We start from the raw sequence: 23489 nt of genomic DNA on the forward strand, positions 1-23489 counted from the left end.
TTATATGATTGGTTGCTAAGTCTCATTTATCACATACTGTATATCAATATTGAGCTCTGCTGAAATGCATAAGTTAGCATCATGTGTCAGTGTCAAGGCCTATGAGGCCTAAATATACTGTAGATCTGATGTAATAAACCATAAATCCATAAATCTGTCATGTTGTAATTTCTATGTATAAATTCCTGTGTAAATTCCCTCCACATTTCTCAGCAACAGGAGACCTAATAATAGAACTCACGTGCAAATTGAACATGAGGATTAATGTGTTTCTGGCATGCCACTTCTTTTCCTCCCAGGCATCCGACTTCCTCCTTCCTCCTGAAATGAACAATAGAGGCAGTTGTTTTTTTCATATAGATAAAAAGTTTTAAAAGCATTTTCAACAACTTTTGTTTGATTTAATCTAAGTGACAAATTGCTAAATATACTGACCAGGCACATTAAAGTGTTCCAAAGTTTTATATCTGCTTACTTCAAATAAAACTCAATTCAAATGTATATTCCTATTGAAATAAAATATGTTGTCAGTATAGAATGTCATAAACCTGCTTTGTATTAGGTCCGGTGTGATCGCTCTGTGCTGTTCGGCCAAGAGTAAGGGGAAGAGAGAGAGGGAAGGAGAGGAAAAATGAGCCTGCCAGTGGTTAATTGAGCATACAGATTCCTAATGTGTCAGGCGGTGGCCTCGCAGATGAGGGATGGCACTTTTTTTTTCACGACGCATCTTCCTTTGTTTCCTCTTTAAGGCTAATGAAGTCGGCCTTCCAGTCGCCACCTGGGCCGGACGCTCAGACACCAGAGAGACACTCACATCCCCATTCGCGGAGTCTAACAGCGAGTCATCATCTTCTACAACACCCGCCCTACCACCACCACCACCAATCCCTGCCAACGCTCCGCCGCCACCCTCAGCCAGCTCAAAGACAAACACACACATACATGCAAATGACACGACAGACTCAGGCACAAGCTGAAATACAAGCACCATCGCACGCATACTGTACACTGAGAATACATGCACACACGCACGTCGGGTTATTAGCGAGACGTTAGTGATGAACTCACACTCTGAGCCCAAGTTTACAGCATATTTATTACCAAAGCCGCAGACCTGTTTATTTTTACTATCTCAAAACAGCAAGCATCCATTATACAAAGATTTTTTGGGGGGGGGGTTCTCGCTTGTCTTTTTTTCCGACATGCCTTTAGGTCACCCACTAATGAGCTTAGCACTGAGGAAACGTGGAAGCGATTAGACGAGGCTTGGCTGTTTGAACAACAGGGTGATGATATTGCACCTTATGATTGCACACATTTATAACAACAGAAACAGGGCAGGAGGAGAGGCTCACGTCTCTGTCTCGCCAGGCGACTTCACATGGCTTTACCTGTGTACGGTAAACCAGTGACTGATGGTGGTGGCTGTTGGCAGCCTCACACTCCCCTCCTTATCCTTGCTCTGCTTTAGCAAGGTGGCTCTGAACCTCCTTCAGTGCCCCTGTCTCTTTTGCTGTAGCGGCGCAGGCCAAGTAGTTGTGGTCACCCAAACATGTTCAAGGTGCTCCGTGACCATATGTTTGCTCATTGGGGAGCGGAGCAGGGAAGGGCTGGACTCCATGACCTTCACCCGGGTTGAGCAATGAATACTCCAGGCTCCGCTCGCTTGGGTTCATGCCAGGTGAACACAGGATTCGAGCAACCCCAGACATGAAACGGGAGCGCACAGAGCATTTGACTACTGAAGGTGGGGAACGAGAGCGTGAAGGTGGGGAGTAGTCAACTTTCGGGCCGAACAGCGAACATGCTTTTCGGTCTGTGATGAGCAGGTTGGTTCAAGTCAGAGTGTCGTGGGTGGCAGGATTTGATCAACCTGCAGAGGGCCGTCAGACATCTTCCAGTGGATGAGAGCAACTTTGTATACAACTACTATTTCTCACATGACAAACATTTACATTTCCTTTAAATCGGAGTCCAACTTCCATTTTCACTGGTTTCATTATTGTCGATTCCTTCTTTTTGAAATATTCTGCTATGACAATTTCAGACAGCAGTGCAGCAGAACTGCTTTAAATAGTAGCTGCAGTTCCCTGTTTTAGTTGTGTTAGTTGTAGGTAAAAGTGATGTGTGTTTTACGAGCACTCACTGTCGGAATGATCATTATTCACTGTTTCAGTTTCAATTTTAGCACTTAACAGGGTCGAAATGTAAACATATACATTTAAACATGGTACAACGCATTTGTTACCTAATATAATACAATTTAATATTAATATATTCAATATTTTTTCATAATATTTCTGGAAAATCTCAGAAACAAGATTATTGCGAGTAGTATTTACAATTTTTATATTTGTAATAAAAATATACTGGCTATATATAGATAGAATTGAATAATAGTTCTATAATTGCAGGTACGCTGATTAATACTTTTTTTAATGAGAAACTGTAAAACTGTATTACCTAATATTTACTTTATTTTATTCTATTATCTTTGATCTTCTTTATTTTCCTGAAAGGAGTTTGATAACATGACATATATTCATTATTTAACTAAATTGATACATTGTTTTGTCTGTTTTGTTTTCATCTCTTTTAACATTCTCAAACGACATCATCTGCATTGGTGCAAATGAAACACCGGTAAAGATTAGACCTGCGCTGATAACTCAAAATGTCGGCGACTTGGAGTCAACAAGGGATCTTTATGAGGAGGGAAAGGACTGAAGGAAAATACCATTACTCTCAAGATCATTTAAACATGTGCTGGCATTTATCTTGGTGGTCCATGTCCGAACACTAATGACAAACTGTTGTTATTAGTGGACTGAATCAAAGCCAAAGGCATGCCCACCCAAAACTTGAATCCGCTAATACCACCCCACCAACACTCTAATGTGGTATTCCAAAAAGAATACACTACTCAAAATAGTGTAAATTATGAGTAACACAACATGTGTTTGATGTGTTTTTACATCTCTCTCTCTCTCTCTCTCTCTCTCTCTCTCTCTCTCTCTCTCTCTCTCTCTCTCTCTCTCTCTCTCTCTCTCTCTCTCTCTCTCTCTCTCTCTCTCTCTCTCTCTCTCTCTCTCTCTCTCTCTCGCTCTCTCTCGCTCTCTCTCGCTCTCTCTCTCTCTCTCTCTCTCTCGCTCTCTCTCTCTCTCTCTCTCCCATTCTCCTTTTCAGTCCTCCACCATCAACTTTATTTTCGTGGGAAGATTAAATATTTCTGCTTGAGAACCCCCTTTAAACTATGAAATGACTGCTGTCACTGACACACAGACACCTCCCCCCCCCCCCTGTACACACACACACACACACACACACACCACGCTCCCCTGATTTTGGATGGATAGATGGGTCGGGAGGAGGAGGGGGAGGGATGAGGGGAGGGGGCTGAAATATATAATCTCCTGAAAAGAATGAGGCCCTCTGGGATTTTCTCAAAGTGGCCCCTCTCTGCACTGAGGCCAGGGGAAGAGTGGGCTAGTGGCTGGTGCTGGTGCTATGGTGTAGTGTGTGTGTGTGCTTGCGTGTGCATGTGTGTGTGGGTGTGGGACAAGGGGGGTAGGTGGGGGACTAAAACACGTCCACTCCACACTGTAACCTGAGTCAGAAGGGGGCCAATCTGTCAAATAATTAGCTGTTGCCCAGCACAAAGGTTTTATTTGCAGGAATTTCATCGCAGCAGGATTGAATAATATGTCTGTGCATTGTGCGGGGTCATGGGAACATCATCTCTTACTGGTGGCCCATAAAAGACGGCTAAATGATAATGAGAAAAGGCTCCGGTAATTCAATTCCTCAAGCTTTGGTTTCCATCTTTCTCCCCCCCCCCCCCCCCCCTTTCTCAGTCTTTCTGTCCTTTTCTCTCCGCTCAGCTAATTGCGGAACTTCATGTTGATGCTGAAGTGGCTTTATTCAGCTTGCAGAAAAACACACGCTGTAGTAGGAAAAAAATAAACGTTCACGTCTTATTTCTCTTGCTTGTTATTGTATGTTAAGTATGTATTCACACGAATGAACAGTTACCGTCTTAAGGTCTGCTTTATTTTACTATGTGAAAATAGCATCAAGAGATGACAAGTAATAAATGGATGATTAAATTGAGTGTGAAGGAAGAAACAAGGAGACACTCAAAGAGATAAATACTGAACAGATGATATCAAAGAGTTTATTTTAATTCCTTTGATATTCGTCTGGCATAAACATAGGGGAATAGATAATCAGCAGCATGTGCCTCCCACTGCCAAACCCATCGGCTCAGTTGTCTTTTTGTACATTGACCTCTGACCTCTGAGAGCAGCCAGGCAGGAAGTGGATAGTGTTAAAAGGGATTGATTGGTTTGTGGTCTATAGATGATTGTTTATATCATTCCATACTGGAGGTTTGACCCCTGGCGACCCCTCTGTGGACCAATCCGCTGAGAGCCATGACCTGCATCCATTTGCAACAGCGCTAATTAGCTTTGACGGGCCCCGTGTTTGCGTCCGGGTTGTAAACTGAAGCCCTGCAGTGCCCTGATTGAAGAAAGACGCGGCGCGGCTACTCCTACCTCATGCCCACCATTTCCCCCCCGCCAAATGTCAAACACATTAAACTTAATGTACCAGCAAATCTTACTCAATTATTTGTATGTTGTTGAGTTGCGTGCACATGTGTGTTTATGTGCGTGTCTGGTGGCCCTAAATGGCTGTTCATACGTCAGTGTATGTTCAGCTGTCTGAGCACACTCAAGCATGCTGGTGTTTACATGTAAGAGGGGCAGAGACGCCGGGGAGGGAGACGGGCTGAGTTCTGTCCTTCTCACTGGTATGTCCATGTGGGATGAGGTTACACATCCTGCAACACATTGTGGAGCGATGAGGAAACTTGCTTGTAAGTAAAATAATTGGATTATTGCGTCCTGTGATCTCGCTAATTATAATGAAAGCAAGTTTACAATTTTCCAATTATTATTCGATGCCTATTCTGTTCCCCTCTAATAAAGAGGAGCACTGATGCAAAACAAAATGCTAGGACTCCATTTCCTGCCCGTGCCTTAGAGCTATTCAGAGATGAGGGATGTACGCACCCTCCAAATATCAGCCCCAGCGCCCCACATCACATATTCAGCTGCAGAACACACACAGATCCCACAGGGACACATAAATCGTGCCATATACAGCAATTTTTTTTTTCTCTGAATAAAATGTACATATGTTTTAAATAAGGGAAATTTTGGTTTTGAAATAAATCCTCTGATGTGAGGGAAAAAGGACAGTACAGTTTAGTTTATGTGATTTATTCTTCACGGTGTCCTTGGTTACCAGGCATCAAATCGACATGAGTCACTCACTATGCCTCTGACAAATCATTGTATTAAATCTCCTCCCCTCGCAATACCGTCCAGCCTGTCTCTGCTCCTCCTGTGAGCACACACACACACACACATACACACACACACACACACACACACACACACATACACACACACACGCACGCACATACTCACTTGTGTGCTCAGTATCAGTCCCTCATACGTCTCTCTGCCCGGCCCGTCAGTCTTACACCAAATTCCCCGGATCACACTACATCCGACAGTATTTCATCTTGGATTTGAGGATAAGTGAGAGGATTTCAGTTCAAGCTGCAGAGCTTAGCATGAAAACGCTGCTCTCTGTGAAAAGCTGAGGGTTTACATGATGTGGGATCCCCTCACCCCAACCTTTTTTTCCCCGTTTCTATGTCATCGCATTGTCTCTCTCTCTTTCTTTTTCCCTCTTTGCAGGGTTTTGTTGATTTAGCTGCCTGACACACCGACACTGGTTAACTCCTAAAGGAGCTAAACGCAGCTAACCCCACACTGCATAGTTATTCTATCACCGGACTCCGAGGGGAACACAAAAAGGATGTATTTTAATTAAGCAAGGCCCAAGGGCTTCAGTATTACTATAATCACATGGAGGTGGACACAGTGAGATGAGGAAAAGAAAGAGCTGGGGTCAGCGTGGATGCAGAGAAATTGTAACGTAAGTCATACTGCATGCAGGGCGGCTGTGGCTGAGGGGTAGAGTGGTCGTCCTCCAACCTGAAGGTCGGCGGTTCGATCCCCAGTCTGAACCATCTGCATGCCGAAGTGTCCTTGGGCAAGATGCTGAACCCTCAATAGCCCCCCATAGAATAACAAAGTGCTGCAAGTAGATGCACTGTATGAATGTGTGTGTGAATGGGTGAATGTGAAACTGTACTGTACTGTAAAGCGCTTTGAGTGGTCTTCATCAGACTAGAAAAGCGCTATATAAATACAAATCCATTCCATTCCATGACGCTATTGCAATAATCAAAAATAATGCAGATTTGAATTAGATTTTCATTTATGTTTGATTATAATTTAGCCAGAAAAAGGTGTTTTTTCTTGTGGTGTAAAGTCCGACTCACAAAGTCCATGAATAAGATTTATATTGTGTTCATGTCTCATTAACATCTGGTCAGAATCGGATGGGAAAAGTCCTTAATCGATTAAACCAATGTCCATCATAAATATATGAGATTGGCCATTTGTGACATTAAATAATACAACTAGAAAAATACTGCACTTTTTTATTGATAACAACTGCCATGAAATTGACGACACCAACAATGAACTGATCCGTAAAACATGTATTTTTCAATGTGACCAAAGCCTGATGCATTATTTCTTAATTTCCAAAAACTGTTAAAACACTGAAATCAGCCAAATCTTTACGCTCACTGACATGCTCCTTGGTTACTTTGAACATGCTACTGTAGTCCCGTTTGACTCAATCGCACATGTATCATTCTACTGCTGCAAAGTAAATACGGACAAGTAGTTTCACAATAACTCATCTTCCTCACATACTAACTCCAAAGGTTTTATTCAAGTTTCTCTCTCTCTCTCTCTCTCTCTCTCTCTCTCTCTCTCTCTCTCTCTCTCTCTCTCTCTCTCTCTCTCTCTCTCTCTCTCTCTCTCTCTCTCTCTCTCTCTCTCTCTCTCTCTCTCTCTCTCTCTCTCTCTCTCTCTCTCTCTCTCTCTCTCTCTCTCTCTCTCTCTCTCTCTCTCTCTCTCTCTCTCTCTCTCTCTCTCTCTCTCTCTCTCTCTCTCTCTCTCTCTCTCTCTCTCTCTCTCTCTCCCTCCATTTGGCATAATAAGGTTATCCTCTAGTGACAGTGAACAAGCTGTTTTTGCATCAAAGCTGCTTTCAGCCTTTCATTTCTGGGCCCTGTTTACTCTCCAGTGTAAAACAATCTAGTAGATTCCCAGCCAAAATCAACTCGATCTAAAATAAAACACAGCGGCTGATATAAACTGACAATCTTCTTGGTCATAATATCATACAATTACATACAATGTAATTATAGTAATTAAACTAATGTGTTCAGATTTCTGTGGTATGATTCAGTTAGCATGGACTGATAGTGGATTGACCCTGTGTGTCTCTATGTATGTGTGTAGCACATTTTGCAGCGACATACGTGTCTGACAGACTCTAATAACAGGTGAACCCCCTCTTCCCCCACCTCAACAAACACACACACACACACTCACGCAGAAACACACGCGTGCAGCCTAGGTTAACCCTGGAAATAAAGAAATAAAGGCATTACATGGAGAACATGAGGAGAATCCTGAATGCCAGTTGCTGGTAGGAAAGATGGATTGCCTGAATTCTCCACCAATCACCAAACAACACATTGGCTGCAGCATTGATTGATGAAGTATTTAAGTCGTCAATCTCACATCACCTGCTTTTCTTCTCTCTCTTTCGGCCCAATGGCCGCAGAAAAGCTATGCTGTGTCTGCAGATCGGATGAACCCTGACCGACGGGGGAAACTTTGCAGATTTTCAAAATGAGGGTTGATGGTGGACGCTGAATCTAGTCATACAAATGTGCCAAAGGTTGCTGACAGAATTCAACTCTTATAAGCAGGTCACACCTCCAACTCCACCAGCCTTGCACTATAGGCCTTGGTGTGTGTATGTATAACTCAGCCCAATATTATTGATCACAAATCATGATTAACAATGATAATACTGATGAAAATGGAACATTAGCCCTCACCTCTGACCTTATTTGCAGACCTCTTTGTACTCTATGATGTATTCAATATCATAATCATGCTTGAGTACACTTGGTTTGAGAGAGTGGGGGTTGTGGGATCAATGGGACTCATGCGCTCATAAGCAGAGAGAAAACATCACACCTGCAGATATTGTGTTGACAGTGCATCGGAGAGCAAACACAGAGCCACTGTCTGGTCCAGCCAAGCTGAAGAGGGCCATTGATCCACCAGTTAACCTATTCTCCTGCATCAGTACAGCGGCAAACCCTCGGAGGAAAGTGCACCCCCCCCCCAACCCCCCATCCCCAAGCCTGGCCATTGTTTCCCTCCACTAATATGATACCCCCCGAAGGTTCTCCACAGACCTCATTTCTAATCAATGCATGTGGTTGGTGGGATCATCCTGTCTCTGCAAATTAATGACTTCACTTTTTTCTGTGGTTTCATTCCATCGATTTGTTTTATTAGCCGATTGATCTCCATGCACCCAACCTTCTACCTCACCAGGTCCAACCAATGTGCTTCCTCTTTGCTTATCAATGTGAGAGCTGATGGCATCAATGCAATCAGCTGATGCCTCGGTAAAAAGATGTGGGAGTAGTGTGCACAGATGGGTGAGACTAACTGTGGTTAAGCTGGACATACACTGGGCAACTTTAGAAATGCTGTTATTAAATTCCACCTCACACTCTCAGAGCAAATCATCTGAGATGTGAAGTTGCAAAGTAAAAAGAGTATGAATATACACAAGAATACTTAAAATCAATGACAAGAAGCAAAATAATACAGTGTCATTTACAATCAAAGATGAAAAATGATATTAGGCTATACAAATTCAGCAAGAAAAAAAAAAATTTACCGAAACATTACAAAAACGAGGTGTCTGCATTTTGGTTTGGCAGAAAGAAAGAAAATTAGGCTGGATGCAACTATATTCTACATTGATCACTACATACACTTTGATTATTGCACTTAAAATCCACATGTCAGAAATTCATCGGACAAATTTTGATCAGATGCTCCGGTCCACCTGTTGGATTGTTGGGAACATTTGACTAAAGCTTGCACATCTCAGAATTTGGGTAAAAAACGGGTTTAAATCACATAGTGTGCTCAGTTTTAATGCTGTAGATTTATGCTGTTTTGTGTCTATCTGGTTTCTATTGTTAAATTTTCCTTGAAATTGGCTCCACAGTCAAAGTAAAACATTAATTTGCTTATTTGAGGAGAGGTTTAACCTCAAAGATGCAACACTAACAAATGTTCATTATCTTTAATGTTCTCAGTGAGTCAAAATTATAGATATCCAGGTTAAAGGAATGTGATTTTTTACTAGTTTAATAGAACTGCCATGGTCTAAATCACTCTGACGTTCATCTGGTCAGGGCTCGCTGGTCTTATTAACAGCCATATCTAACTCTATCCCCTATAATTCCCTCTGAGATCCGAACAAAAGGATAGGAAGTGCTTTACTCCGACAAGTCAGACTTCACTTCACAGGAGGAATTACAGCTTTTCATTTTCTGTCACTGGAGCGTTTTAGTGAGGTGCCCCACCAGCATAACAACGCTCTTTCTCTCTTGTTTTATGACTTGAGCCAAGCACAAAGGGTTGATTCACAGTAATTACATATGAAAACGCAGATGCCGACGAGCATATCTGAAGTTTGAAAGCACTGAGACAGCTGCAAAAGTACACACACAAAATAATCCAATACTGAAAGAAACATGGAGTCAGAGCCTTACACCCTCAAGATAAAAAAAAACACACACAAAAGTTCTTAAAGGGAAAAAAATTCAAATGTGAGGTAGCTGAAGTGAGCCCCATGTCCGTCAATGCTTCTGTCTGAATCCATCAGGGAAAACACAGTTTGCATTCATTGGACAAGATTCTCCTCAGAGCCTCTGCCATGTTATAAGCAAAACAAAAAAAGCTGACGTAATACTAAAGGCTGTAAAATGTCTGGCTCCACCCATCCCCTCTCCCTCTATCTCATTCCTGTATCTTCCAATCTATTTGTTCTCTGTATTTTGTGATCCCTTTTCCGCCTTTACTGTGATAAGAGTATTTCATTTAAGGGAGATTGTGTCAAACTGCAACAACAAGCATTCTGCTGTACACACAACTTCTCAGAAATATACAAGTGGCAAGTCAGTATAACATCACACCAAGCAAGTGCACAATTTATAGAAATAAATCCACAATGTAAATGCTGTGTCACATGTGGGCTGAATAAGTTGAAATATAAAAATATTAACATACACACTGAAGAAAAAATGTCTATTCTGCATCTTGTCCCACAGTGTGTGGTAGGTGTAAGCACATATCCTTTTCTGCAGGACAGTGCTTTTCTATGGTGAGAAATAACAATATCTTGAGAGTGTCCACGTTCAAAGATGAGAAAGAGACTATCAAGCGCCCCGCTCCCCCGCCAAAACTGTATGTTTATCCAGCTTGTGGGAATTCCTGTTCCTCAGGACGGATCCGGAGTTGTCCTGATTGGCAAGATTCCCGTCCCACCCTCTGCTCTGTCGGGCCCTCTCAGGGAAATCACATCCCACACAGATAGACGATTACTCACTGTCCCTCCACTAAGACGTTACTCTGCTGACCTGGCAGCCGGAGAGATGGCGATGGTGTGTTTGTAAATAACAGTGATGTGAACGCTCTTAAACATAAATGCAGATGTATACATGCAAAGACGTACAAACTTTATAATTTACAGTAAGACTCGCAGTGAGTAAGGCCTGCACATGCACACAGTTTAAGGTTTTCACACCACTAATGTAAGACTTAGTTAAACAAGTTAAGATTATTTATCTGAGTAATAGCTCCAGAGTTCCCAAAATCTGTAAAAATAACGTTGTCAGGGTTATCGCTGTTTGAGACTTTCTTTTCTTTTGTTTTTGCATATTAGGCAATAGAAGGCTGGACCTTTATTAGATTTTTTTTTTATTGTCTTTTTTGTATATTCTGTCTTCTATCTTTTGTATCTATCTAGTGTAAAAACAAAAGAGATCACATGCAAAACAGTGGAGCGGGTTTGGATTTTGAACCTTTTCTCTGGGGATGAAGTGACGTGTTCTCCCAGCGTTTCAAAACCCTATTTTTGTTCTCTTGACTTTTACTACTTCCTGTTGCTTTTCTGTCTATCGTCTCTCTGAACATTATCCTCCTGCCAACGGGAACATCTGTCCTGATAAAAATGTTGAATATGAATGAAAAACAACAAACAAAATCAACTAGCATGATCTTACATAATACATTTCTATATACAATCAAAGATATGCCGTTGTGTGTATAAATAAATTAATAATAAAAGTCTTTGGTCATCTCAGGCTGTATGAACAAACATTTTCATCGATCTACTTCCTCAAACATTTCACCTTTGCAGACCTGAAACCTCAGTCATCTTGATACTATTATCAGTAATTTATACCTGGGATTCAGGTCATAAAGATTTATCTGGGCAATTAAACATGGTACAGTGTTCAGCACATAAAGAGGTAGGTAACTTACGTTTTGGTGCGTTAAGTCACCACTACATGCTTACACCTCTCTCCTGTCTTTGCATAAATCCTTTCAGGGCTTCTGGCAGCGGTTTCCTGCTCTTTCATCTGGCTCCCTTGTGGTAGGACTATTAGCCCAGCCTGTATACCTGCAAGTGTTTGGGAGGCAGCTGGCTCTGGACGCTCAGTGCCTGCACGGGCCTAGGGGCTGCTGGGACCTGGGAACACTGGCACCAAATACCAATGGGTAATTAGACCTTCATTCAAGAGCGAATGTGGCAAGCATTAGACACAAGGCTCTTTCCGGTTCAATTCTTATCTCCATCCTGCCTTCTTTTCCCCTCACAACAACCATGCTTCATCCACACTTTTTTTTTCTTCCCTTTTCTCATGATTTTTCTTTCCGGTGTTGGACAATCCATAATCTCAAGAAGAACATCTGGCGTGTAAGGCCCTGCCATTAACATCTGTCTCGCGGGATCGAATCACAAGTGGACAGTTCTGAGCACAGGTGTGAAAGCGCCCAAGACGTATTGAGGATGCTTTTGAGATGTGATTGCTCAGATCACCTTCGGAAGTGGTCTGGGCTGCACTCTCTTAGATGTGTAATGCAAAAGGATGTTGGACTACTCTGAGGGACCGCTTCTCAACTGACAACACCCGGACCCGCTTCGGTTTCAAAATGGACACAACATAGTTTTTGAAATTCTCAGTGATTCCCGTTCACAGATTTATTGTGGGCCACCACTATATTAAAATTGTAACACACCACCCATGCAAGACGTGAGCCCCAGCTTTCCCTTTACTAAGTGTTGCTAAAGTGCAGTTTAACAACTTTCCCACTTAAAAAACATGCAAAACAATAAGATTATGCTTTCATATATTTCACATTTTTTGCCACAGATGCAGATACTGAAGTGTCAGATATGTGTCTCTGTTATGTACCAATTCTTTTTTGTCAGTTGTGAGAAACATGACAGCAGTTGTTTCTCATGTAGGAGGAAATCTATGAGAAGCCCCTTTTCGTTCTGTGGTGAAAGGTGACATAACCCATAATTCCACTGAAACCACAATGTTCTTTTATCAGATGTTCTTCCCTTGCACTGAGAGGGGGGTTCACGTGACACAGGCGTTCACAAATGACAGTAACAAATTGCTGTAAATAGACAGAAGCATGGAAGCACAAGGTCCAGCCTCACAGCATCCAGGGCTTAGCACTGCCAAAGAGGATTTTCATTGGGTTAAAGGATCAAATACAAACCACAATATTTCCCCCTGTAACAGAACAATAGTTTGTGCAGCAATACCAATATTGAGTGCTGACACAGCACTGTGAAGATACATATAAAGTTTCCAATTGGGAAAATTTGTGAATGCAATTTCAAATCGGAACAACAACTCTGAAAGTTGCTGAACATTTTGGTAAACAAGTTTCCTGGTTTCTGATGTCATCAATTAAAAATGTCAAATAGTACTTTTGTCATTTTCAATTCACATGTCCATCTATCAACCATGCTTTTTAGCCAATATAAATGTTTTTCCGATTGACATGTATGTTTTAACTGATTTACATTCTTGTTTAGCCTGATCCCTTTTCTTTGCTCTTTGTCCTTCTGTAAATATTAGGGGGACGTGTCAAAGTGTTGTTTAAATGTAGTAAATGATTTTAGTTTTCAACATTCCAACAAGTACAAGAACACACTGAAGTCGGAACAACGATTTCCCATCTCGAGGAATGGTTCCTTCTGCGGAGCATGTGAATGCACAGTACACACACAGGGGTCCAGCAAACAGGAGCTAACACATTAGCAAGCTGGCAGTTGGTGAGCAGATGACTGGCAGAAAGGTGAAGGGTCAGAGATTGGTGACAAGTCATTGGAAAAATGTGATTTAAAATTTAAAATATTTAAATGAAATGTGGGTATAAACATATACGGAGAGAAAGTAAATTTTGAGCTCATTATCGAATTTTCATTTAAATTAATTTATAGAAAATGATTTATTTATTTGATATTGAACTTAAAGCCAAATTCTACAGATCATAAGAAATAATTAATTCCCACATTTAATCCTTGTGTCACAGGTAAGGGAGGTGTGAACCGGCTGGCAGACTTGGTTTCTCTGCAGTGAATTGAATCCAAGGCTGGGGAGGATGCTGCTTTTAGCGGTCAGAGGAAAACACTGGGTCCAAATTAGCATAAACAGGAACACAAAAGGAAAACGGGGAGAGGAATGAAACAGAAAATAGTGTTGTCAACAGGACCCCCCAGTGAGGAATTTCAATTTCATATATCTAATTATCCCTGTCAGATGGAAACAAGTGCCAAAAAGCTGTCTTTGTTCTCCCTCTTTATCCCCCGCATCTCTCTCAATTAATTTCGGCACACGAATATGACTAATTGTCTCTCTGCAGCGTTGCAGCCACATAAATAATAATTGTGGCCCGTGTTGCAGGGCGGGGGCTGTGGGGGTACTCATGCATCCGTTTATGAAATTTGAACACAATGGTTTGTGCATAATTCAGGTGATTGCGTTAGCAGGCCGATGCAACCTCTCTGCAGACATCACCCTCTGCCCCACTGTCTTGTAGCTGCATAATACCTCTATACTTTCCCTCCTTTGTACAAGCAGAGCACCATGTCTCTCATTTCTGTCATTGGGATTGTTTCTTTGTTTAGAGTGCTGATATTAGCATCATAATCAGGCAGAAAGAAAGAGGCGGCAGTGATGACTGATTTATGCGTGGTTTGTGCAGAGAGGCCCGACAAAACCAGTTAGCGTCTACTCTTCATTTTCATCAGACATGTGCACTTTATTTTTCACTTGCTCACACACTCACTAACTTGAGAAATCAAATTTTCACCACCATACAGTACTTCAGCGATGAAAACCTTTTCAGCAGGTTTGGTTTATTTTTTCTGAATCTGGTGCTTTAATAAAAGGTTCTTCTATTTCAATCTAAATGGAAGAGGCAAAGAAACACTCAAACTACTCTAATCAAGTGTTTTCAGCCTTCATACATATTGCTTTCATAGGAGTATTGCACTCTGGTTTACATTTAACTCACATTGCAAGGTTTGTGACTTTGACAATGATTGTATAATTAATTGCTGTCCTATTCACTCCGAACGACCTTGTGTTTCCCAGTGTTTCAAAAAAAGAGAAAAAAAAAGTAAAGAGGAAGGCCAAAAATATGCACTCCTGAAAAGATGTTTTATCACATATTGGGAATGGCATAAAAAGCTCTTGAAGGATACAGCTAAAGTGATGACATTTGTTTGTTCAATCAAATCCTTCTCAAAAACAATCAGGAAAACCTAAACATAATGAGCCAAACATCCAAAACTCTTCTAAACAAAGCTGCAGTCGAGCCCGGCCCTCCAACCATAAAACATACCCACTCATTCACTCACACTGAGAGGGAGGGAGGGAAGAAGGGAGGGAGGGAGGGAGGGGGAGGAGTTATTGTTACATTTCATTAGACACATTCCTTCTCTGTGGACTCTTGACCAGTTGCCATGGCATTTTAGCTGACCACATTTCATATCAACCTCTCTCACTCACTCTCTCTCTTTGTTCTCTCAGTCAGTAAACTTAAAACTGACTGCGATGACATGACTGTTTTTACCATACACATTTACAACTTAGACGAAACAATGCAACAGGTATAAAAAGTTTTCTATTAATTTTATAGTAGCTCCACCTACAAATGTTTGTTAATTTTTATCTTTAATAGGTTTTCTTGAAGGATTAACAGGCTAGCTTGCATAAACTAGCTGCAGGCTAATAGGGCCTGATTTAAATGACTTATGTTATCTTCAAAAATATATATAATATTAAAACAATTTAATAAGTAAAAATTAACGAGATGCTCCACAGTCCTCATCCTAAATTCGTAAAATTACGAGCTATTGCTCATAAATATTCCACTCTAAAGTCACATTTTTTCTCCCTATTCTCATCATATTAAAATCACGATTTTATCCCTGTAATATTCATACTCTTAAAGTCCAACTTTTTTTTTTTTTTTTCAATAAGATATGCGGTTGAAGGTCACTTTTCCAAACTGCGAATATGCTTACTTTCTGCCTGCATGCTGTACAGGCCAAGCTAATTCCTATATTGAAACTGAGTGTTGGCACAGTGCATAAATCATGAGATGCACAATCGTTTAATATAGACATAACTCATTGGGATATTGGATTGTGTTGTCAGCCGCAGATATGCCTATTAAGGTGATGGCACCAGCTGACACTACGCTAAACCTCTGTGGTTATACAATGCACTGGAACACATTAGAGAGACTCAAGCCTGCCTGCACATTCTGTGCTAGCATGAGAAGGAGTAACCAGTCAATAGTGTGTGTTCACACTTCACAGGAGAATGCAAGACGACAACATCTGCTTGACTTGCAGGTATCACTGTCAGCTCATTGTGTTTTGTTCGAGGAAGGACGAGGTGTTAAAAAACAAGAAGAAAATGCAAATAGCTGATTGGCCAGAAGAACAACCACTTAAATCCCCTTTGTATTCTCTTTGGCTACATCCATACTACTACATAGTACTACAACTAAAAGGATCTCCATCCACTTGAGCAATTTAGCTCTTTATCAGTTTTAATCATTGTCCATATGAACCTGCCTGAAAATGCATATCACATGACCACTAAAGTTCACTGGGCAAGCGCATGCTGGTGTACACAGGAAGCTTTTGGTTGCGAGTTGCAGACAGAGTTAGGTTACAAAATAGAAGCAGCAATGATGGAAAGGAAAATGCAGATTTGGCTGCACAAAAGCTGTTAAAATAGACAACAGGATCAGCAACGCTTGAAATTAATTATCCATAATATGTTCTACAAGGGTAGCTGAGGCAAATGCTGGTTGTTTTCTTCCAGAAGAGGGTCATGTGATCGGAGCCCAGTGTTGCCAGATGGGAATTGTTGAAGTTTTGTACCAGAAGCTTAAAATTATCGTATTTTGGGGGGAATATTATCGTACGCCAACTAGAGTAGGGATGGGACGCTGCTGGAGCAAACTGATCTGAGCGCTGTCATCCCACTCGCAAGTCTCTGGAGTAGTGTGGATGTAGCCTAAGGCACTGCCTACACCACTGATTCAACATTGTGATTTGGCTAAATGGTCATAAGGGAAAGTCTGCACCACTGGTTACCAATGGCAACTTGGCCTGAAGTGTTATTGTAGTTTTTTACCAGGGTTGACCGTGCTTGGTAAAGGCCATTACAGGACACCTGTTGTAGTCAGAGAAGAAAATAGCATTCAGTTGCCGTTAGTGATACTGAATGACCGCATCATATCAACAAAATGCAACCTGTCACTCAAATCCCGCTGTTTAATTCTTTCACAAAAGTTTCCATACTCACATTAATTTGCATTTTTCCATCAACAGTCAAGTGTGTGCAAAAAGAGACGATAACAAAAAGAAAAAAAAATGATTTGCATTTAGTGTATAAATAGTTCCAGGGACAAGGGCTGTTAAGTTTGAAATTAACATGTAAACAGTTGGAAAGTCCCCCCCCCCCCATCCCCTTCTCCTTAACCCCCGCCCCTGGCTCCCTTTTAGCGCCTTGATAAATAAACATAAAGCCTCGCACAAAGACCGCCTTGTTCCTTTAAATGGGCTACTTTTTAATGGAGACATATATTTCTAGGATTATATCAGCATTCAGTTGCAAATTTTGAGTTTTTAATACTCCAATCGGGGCAGTCTATGAATAAGAGTATCATTTGAATGCAGGGAACACCTGGTGCTGAGGGCTGGGCTGTGAGGGGGCTTGGAGCTGACCTGGTGTCAGTGCCAAAGCTCCCTTGTTCCCAGCCGCTCCATTCAGATTCTCACAGCCTCAGTCCTACTGATGACTGTAGCTTCATGATCTGAGTATGTGACATGAAGAATCAGAATCAATCAAGTGCATGTCCTGATATAATGCGAGACAGATAAAAGGTCTAAAATTACACTAGAATTGTTTAAAAATTCATAGTCATATTCTGTCTTGTGAAAGCCTAAAAAGACCTTTATTTTATTTAAGTATTTAGACATGTTTTCAGCAGTGCTACAGGCTGTCACATCAGCATGTAGTTTGAGATGGGGAGGAACTTACATGTTAATTGAAAGAAAATCATCTTATTTTATCAGATCTTCTTTTTTTTTTACCAAGTTTACATTGTCCCCTTGAAATGGAGATGAGAGCTCCAAATTCTCTCCTGTAACAAGAATGACAATGAATATTTTGTTTGTTTTTTTACTTACTTGGCAGCTTGAGGAGAGATGGGGGTAGGAGTTAGGTGGTATTTGGAGGAGGAGAGAGGAAGGGGTTCCAGGGTCTATTCGTATGCAACCCGCATCCACTCAACACACAATCAGGCCTGTATTGCGTTTTGCAAATTTATACCCAGGATGTTGGTTGAGAGTGTTTCCCTGAAAAAGAGAGGGAGGATTTTTTTTTTCAAGTAAGTGTCTGCTTTCATGAGCAAGAGTGATTGAGGCACACAAACAAACCTTTGTTTCCCAGCTCACAGATGCAAGGACCAAGCTCTGATTTATGCCCCACCCCGAGACACATTTGCACTTTTTTAATACTTTGAGACTAAGACTGTATGAAAACAGTACTAATTCTACCGAAAGCCAAATGTCTCTTGTGGTCGCAGCAACACAGATTGTCGAATAAAAGTGTTGCCCCAGTGAGAGACATTTTCTACGCTGGCCTTTACATCCACTAGCTATTCAGAGCAGCCTCTCTTCTTCCTGAAAATATTTGCACAGCCTTATTTTTGCAGGGGGCTGGGGAGCTGTACTCATGACAAGCCGATCTATAACCAGACACCAACCGTCAAAGTCAAAGGCAAGAAACACTGAAGCTAACGGACATTGACTCGCCTTTGCCTTGTTTGAGATTCATTTGCATTCTGTTTTGCTGATTTTCAGAAAATTTATTAAAAAAACATTGAAACTTGGCCCAGGACAATACAAGCACATAGGACATGTACTTTACCATAGAACAGTGGACCATTGTGTGCAGAGCATACAATTACCTCAAGGCAGTTGTGTGATTTGTAATTACTGTACTGTACTAATGTGTGTTTGGTACATTCCAATCAAAAGCAGGTACAGTAGACCAGTATCATATGTTACATCAAATATTATAGGGTGCACAGACACAGGTGCAAAATAATTAACATTTAAAATTCAAACATTTAATTTAATAGTATATTCATAAAGGTATACATGCGATTAAATTTACTGTTCAATGTAGTTGATTTACCTGCCTAGCTGTTTTACCAGTTTCTAAGGTGGCTTTATCTTGTTTTACCTAAATAAAAGATGTGAAAGTTCCCTCAGACCATGGTCAAGACCAAAGGAACTAAGTCGAGTTTGAGGCGAGTAGGTCCAGATCAAACGAATCACCAATCAGATCGATAGCAGTATGCAAATCAATCAACATCAAGCATAGATAGACACAGCCCATGTTATGACAACAGGACGTTTGTATGTCATACAAAAAGTCTTTGGTTCGCTGCCTAAATCGCAACATGAAACAAAACTAACCGATCAAATGTGAATAATGTAGCTAAGACATCAATCACATTTTGGACGATGACTCATCTTTTCAGGTGTGAAAACGCAGTCCAGGGATGCACCTTAACTGTTATTTCTTTCATCAGTTATCAAAACGATTTTTTAGTATTCCAACCTAATGTGTGAGGTTTATTTCCTGCATTGAATCAGTTAAAGTGTATTATATAAGTATATCTAATTGATGGGTTTGTCATACCTGCACTAAATCGGGTCAGAGTGTTGTATCTGCTGAACTGGGAGCCCAGTCAAGTTTGAAGGCTGCTGACAACTTGTTTACGTCAGTCCCAATTAATAATTAGTTTAATGATTTGAGCGCTTGACATGTGCCCCGGACAAATGCAGGCAGGAAAATGCACACACAGTGCTGTTTGCATAAATCTGCCATTTCAGCGCGGGTTGAAGGGGAAGAGAGCGAGAGCGAGAGAGGTGGGGGAATTATAGGACTCAGATGTGTGTGATTGGCGGTTCCCTTGGCTCCCGGGGTTAGAGAGTTCAGAGAGAAGCCGATTATTGTTCTCCCTCAGGTCAAGCCTTCATAAATAAACAAGGGAGAGCCTGCGGCACCGTGTTTTAGTATGATTAGCATATCATACAGCCTATCGACAAGGCACTTATCATATTACAGGACGGCCGTCCTCTGAGCACACGGAGGTTACATGTACAGGGTTGCTGAGCATACATCTCTGTTCATTAGAGGGGTCCTCGGGGGAGAGAATAAATCATATCAGCACGTGGTTATGGCAGCGCAGTCGTTTGACTTCCCCATACAGCTGACGTTAACCAGGGGCTTCAGTAATATAGAGAGGAACAGGCAGTTAGCTTTATACTGAGGAGGGGAGATGATCCAGAGGATTCATAGGCAGAGAGTTGGATCGACTAGCAGACAGAGCTGTAGTAATTGGAACTAATTTCTGATTAATGTTGCAGGGTTAAGGCTCTTATATACTTCTACGTATCCGTTTCTCGGAGAGGTCTCAGCGGTGGACAAAGAGTCTTTTTGATTTTTACTTCTCCGACGACTATCCGTCTAAAAACAATTCCCCGCCAAACCCATAGGTGGCGCAACGGAAGACGAGCTCAGAGAAGCCTACCCCATTTGGGAAGAAGAAGTCCACGTGTCTCTGTTTACATGTTAGCCTGCGTCCCACACACTGAACCATGGCAACTAACAGAACTAAATAAAGTGACACCCAGCGTGTCAAGATGCTGATGTAATCGTTTCGTAGCGCAGCGGTTCCCCGGTCTTGTTTCCGAACTGTGTTGCTGATTCCACAGCTTGAATCTGCTTGAGGCTACATGTAGCTAGAAGCTACCCGGACCTAGCTCCCCCCCAGCTTCCACACACAGTCAGCAGGGACTCCCGACACTAACTACTATCCAGTGTTTGCTTCTAACCTGGCGGTATTATAGAAACAGTGTCATGATAGAAGTGGAATTAAAGTCGTGACGGCGGGTTCTTGCACTGTTACCACCGCAGTTACCATGGTGGCTAGCCTAGCCTGCTAGCGCCGTTTTGAAAGCTCGTTCTAACCGTATGTGACCGTGCACACATGCCCTCAGTGCTCTAACGAGCCACCGTCAGCCGGACAACTCCGCTGGCTTAACACACACGTCACATTAATCGTAGAATCATAGTTGTGTTCGTGTTTGTTGCTACAAGTAAACTGGAAGTTTGAGGTCCGGAAATACGGAAATTACGCCATACGGAAATGATGTCGTTCGCGGACCAATCACAGCCAAGAGCGGTCCGTCGGGTCTCCAACATGAAGACGGATAGTTAGAAAAATCAGACGTGTACGAAAAGCTGTCTGAAGCACTCGGAGAGGGCGTTTCACGACGGATAGGGCGTTTCACGACGGATAGGGCGGTCTTATCTGTCCGTAATAGAAAAAACGGAAAGGCATAAATTGGCCTTTAGGAACAGGAACCATTGGAGTGCTATGGTTTGATCAGGGTAAGGGGTAGAACCAGGGGGTTATGGGGTTGGGAAAAAAAGAGGGCATCTCACTCCCAAGGGGGGAACTGTTTCTCTATTAAACATGACCATTAAACAAATGCTGTGTGCTTAAACATTAGCATACAAACCAATCACTGAGCTCATGATTATTCACTATCACAGATGGATGAGATTGGTGATGTGATTTACAGAGTGATTTCCAAATGTACGGGAGCTTGGCTGGCTAATGTCAACCCTTTATGTAAAATTGTGTCGGTTTAATATGATGACCAAACCAGGAGCGCACCAACTGGAGGGCCGCTGAGGGTTTTTCATAAACAGCCAAGATGGCTTCCAGATATTTAGTCGAGAGAATAAACAAACTGGTGTTGTGCAATAATGGTTAGGAATGATACCATAAGCTAGTGGGCCTTTAGGCGTTCAATAAATTTGGTTATCAAAAATAGAAAAATAAAACATTAATATTTAAAATATTAATATTAAATCATATCTTTAGTTTGACTAAGTTCTCGCGGGGCACCACCCTTCATAGAAGGGAAAAGATAGCCAATTTATTGATTAAGATCAGTCTCATTTAGATCTAGTTCAATTAGAAATCTTAATATTTACTATTAAAGACTATATAATGAACAGTTAAGGTTTATAGAGTTTTTGACAGTGTAGAGGTTGGCAAACTTCACTTATGCAACATTAATGACAGGACAAGGTTAAAAGAAAGCATTTATTATAAACATAATAAGTATAAAACACCAATTACTAAACAATATACTAACTAATAAAGATGTGTGTGGGTGTGGGTGTGTGTGTGTGTGTGTGTGTGTGAGGGTCTCGCTGGTGGCTAACAAAGAGAGTCACACCTTCCTGTGATCTTTTAAGATCTCTAAGCTAGCAGGCCCCCCCCCTCCTTCTGGTCGGGGGACGTAGCTAAGTAGGTGAAGAGATATGCGGGGTCTGTGAGAATGCTAATCAGAAAATGGCAGGGTCTGTGTTGAGCCCGACTTACATTAACCTTGATTTAACTTGTAACACAATATCACCACATATATCAAACTTATAAACACCACACAGAATCAAATAAACAGTCTTGCTTAGCCTAGTAAAATTATTAAGCCCAGATAATGTTACCAGTCCAAGGACAGGGAGAAAGTTGCTGTGCAGTTCGGTTAGCAGTTCTGGCTTTTGAAGTCTCTGGTTCGTGTGGTCTCTGCTTCCGCGGTTCTGTTGAGCTGTGCAGTTCAGTTGCTTATTGAAGCCGTAGTTCTTACCTGCAGGACACCGAGTCGCTGCAAGGAGTTTAGAAGAAGCTTGAGATGCGTGGAGGTTTTCTTGAGAAGATGAGCTGGAAGCTCGACCTTTGACCTCCAGTTGTTGGAAAGAGAATATTTGAGCTGGAGGAATCCGGTTCCTCCACTCGCCGATGCAGGAGGAAAGGCCAGCGGCCTGCTGTCCTCGGTGGTGGTCGGTGGAGAAGAGCGCTGCTGGAGCAGCCTTCGGCCCTCCGAGGGGTTGGAGAAAGAGAGTGACTCTGGGGGAGCCTTGATCTTTTATAGACCCGGTTGCCCCTTGGTCATGGGACCAGACTGACCAATTGGAGTTGACCCTGGTAGATATTCGCACCTATGTGCGAAGATGCTGAAACAAAGGGGACATGTTGCCTCCTGGGAGACGGAGTTATTTGACCTTCTCAGTACAAAGAGAACACATTGCACTCTGGGAGATTGAGTATTCTCCAGCCCATGCGGCTTGTGGCTTTCTCAAGACAAAGGCCATGTGCTCTCAGGTTTTGACTTCCAATACAGGCCTGAAAGAGAGGCCTGCCTTTTTGCACAAAAACCATGTCCCAACACTGGATGGAACTTTTTGTATCTAATAGAAGAAAAAATGGGGTAAATAAGTATCCAGCGAGTTACAAACTGAGGCCAAGGGAAGCATCTGACATGTTGACCTTTTTGCAAAGCAAAACCAATATGAAAACTGAATAAAAGTATTTTCTGAAAAGGAAATCGAAAATATATACCTTTTTTTCTTAATAAAAACAACAGAGTAAAGTGAGGAATGGATAAATTGACAAATAAACTAATCACTGTTTTAATGCAAAGTCAAAGGTCAGCTGCATTTATCTGCAGAATGACGCCCTCCAGTTTAGCCCTAACATATTTAACAGTATCATCCCCACTGACCCAAGACATCCCTTGGTCAGGAGTTGATTTAGAGACTTCATCTGTTGTAGTACCAATAGTAAGAATGGTCTTGTATTCAGTAATGTTCTGTTGCTATTACAGATTTATGGACTAAATTGACCTGCAGTCCACTAAAAGGAGAAGCAGCTACGAACAAACATGCCAACCAATTTTGTGCATGTAAT

This window comes from Limanda limanda, chromosome 11 (genome assembly GCF_963576545.1).
Source record: "Limanda limanda chromosome 11, fLimLim1.1, whole genome shotgun sequence".
In the NCBI taxonomy this organism is placed as follows: Eukaryota; Metazoa; Chordata; class Actinopteri; order Pleuronectiformes; family Pleuronectidae; genus Limanda; species Limanda limanda.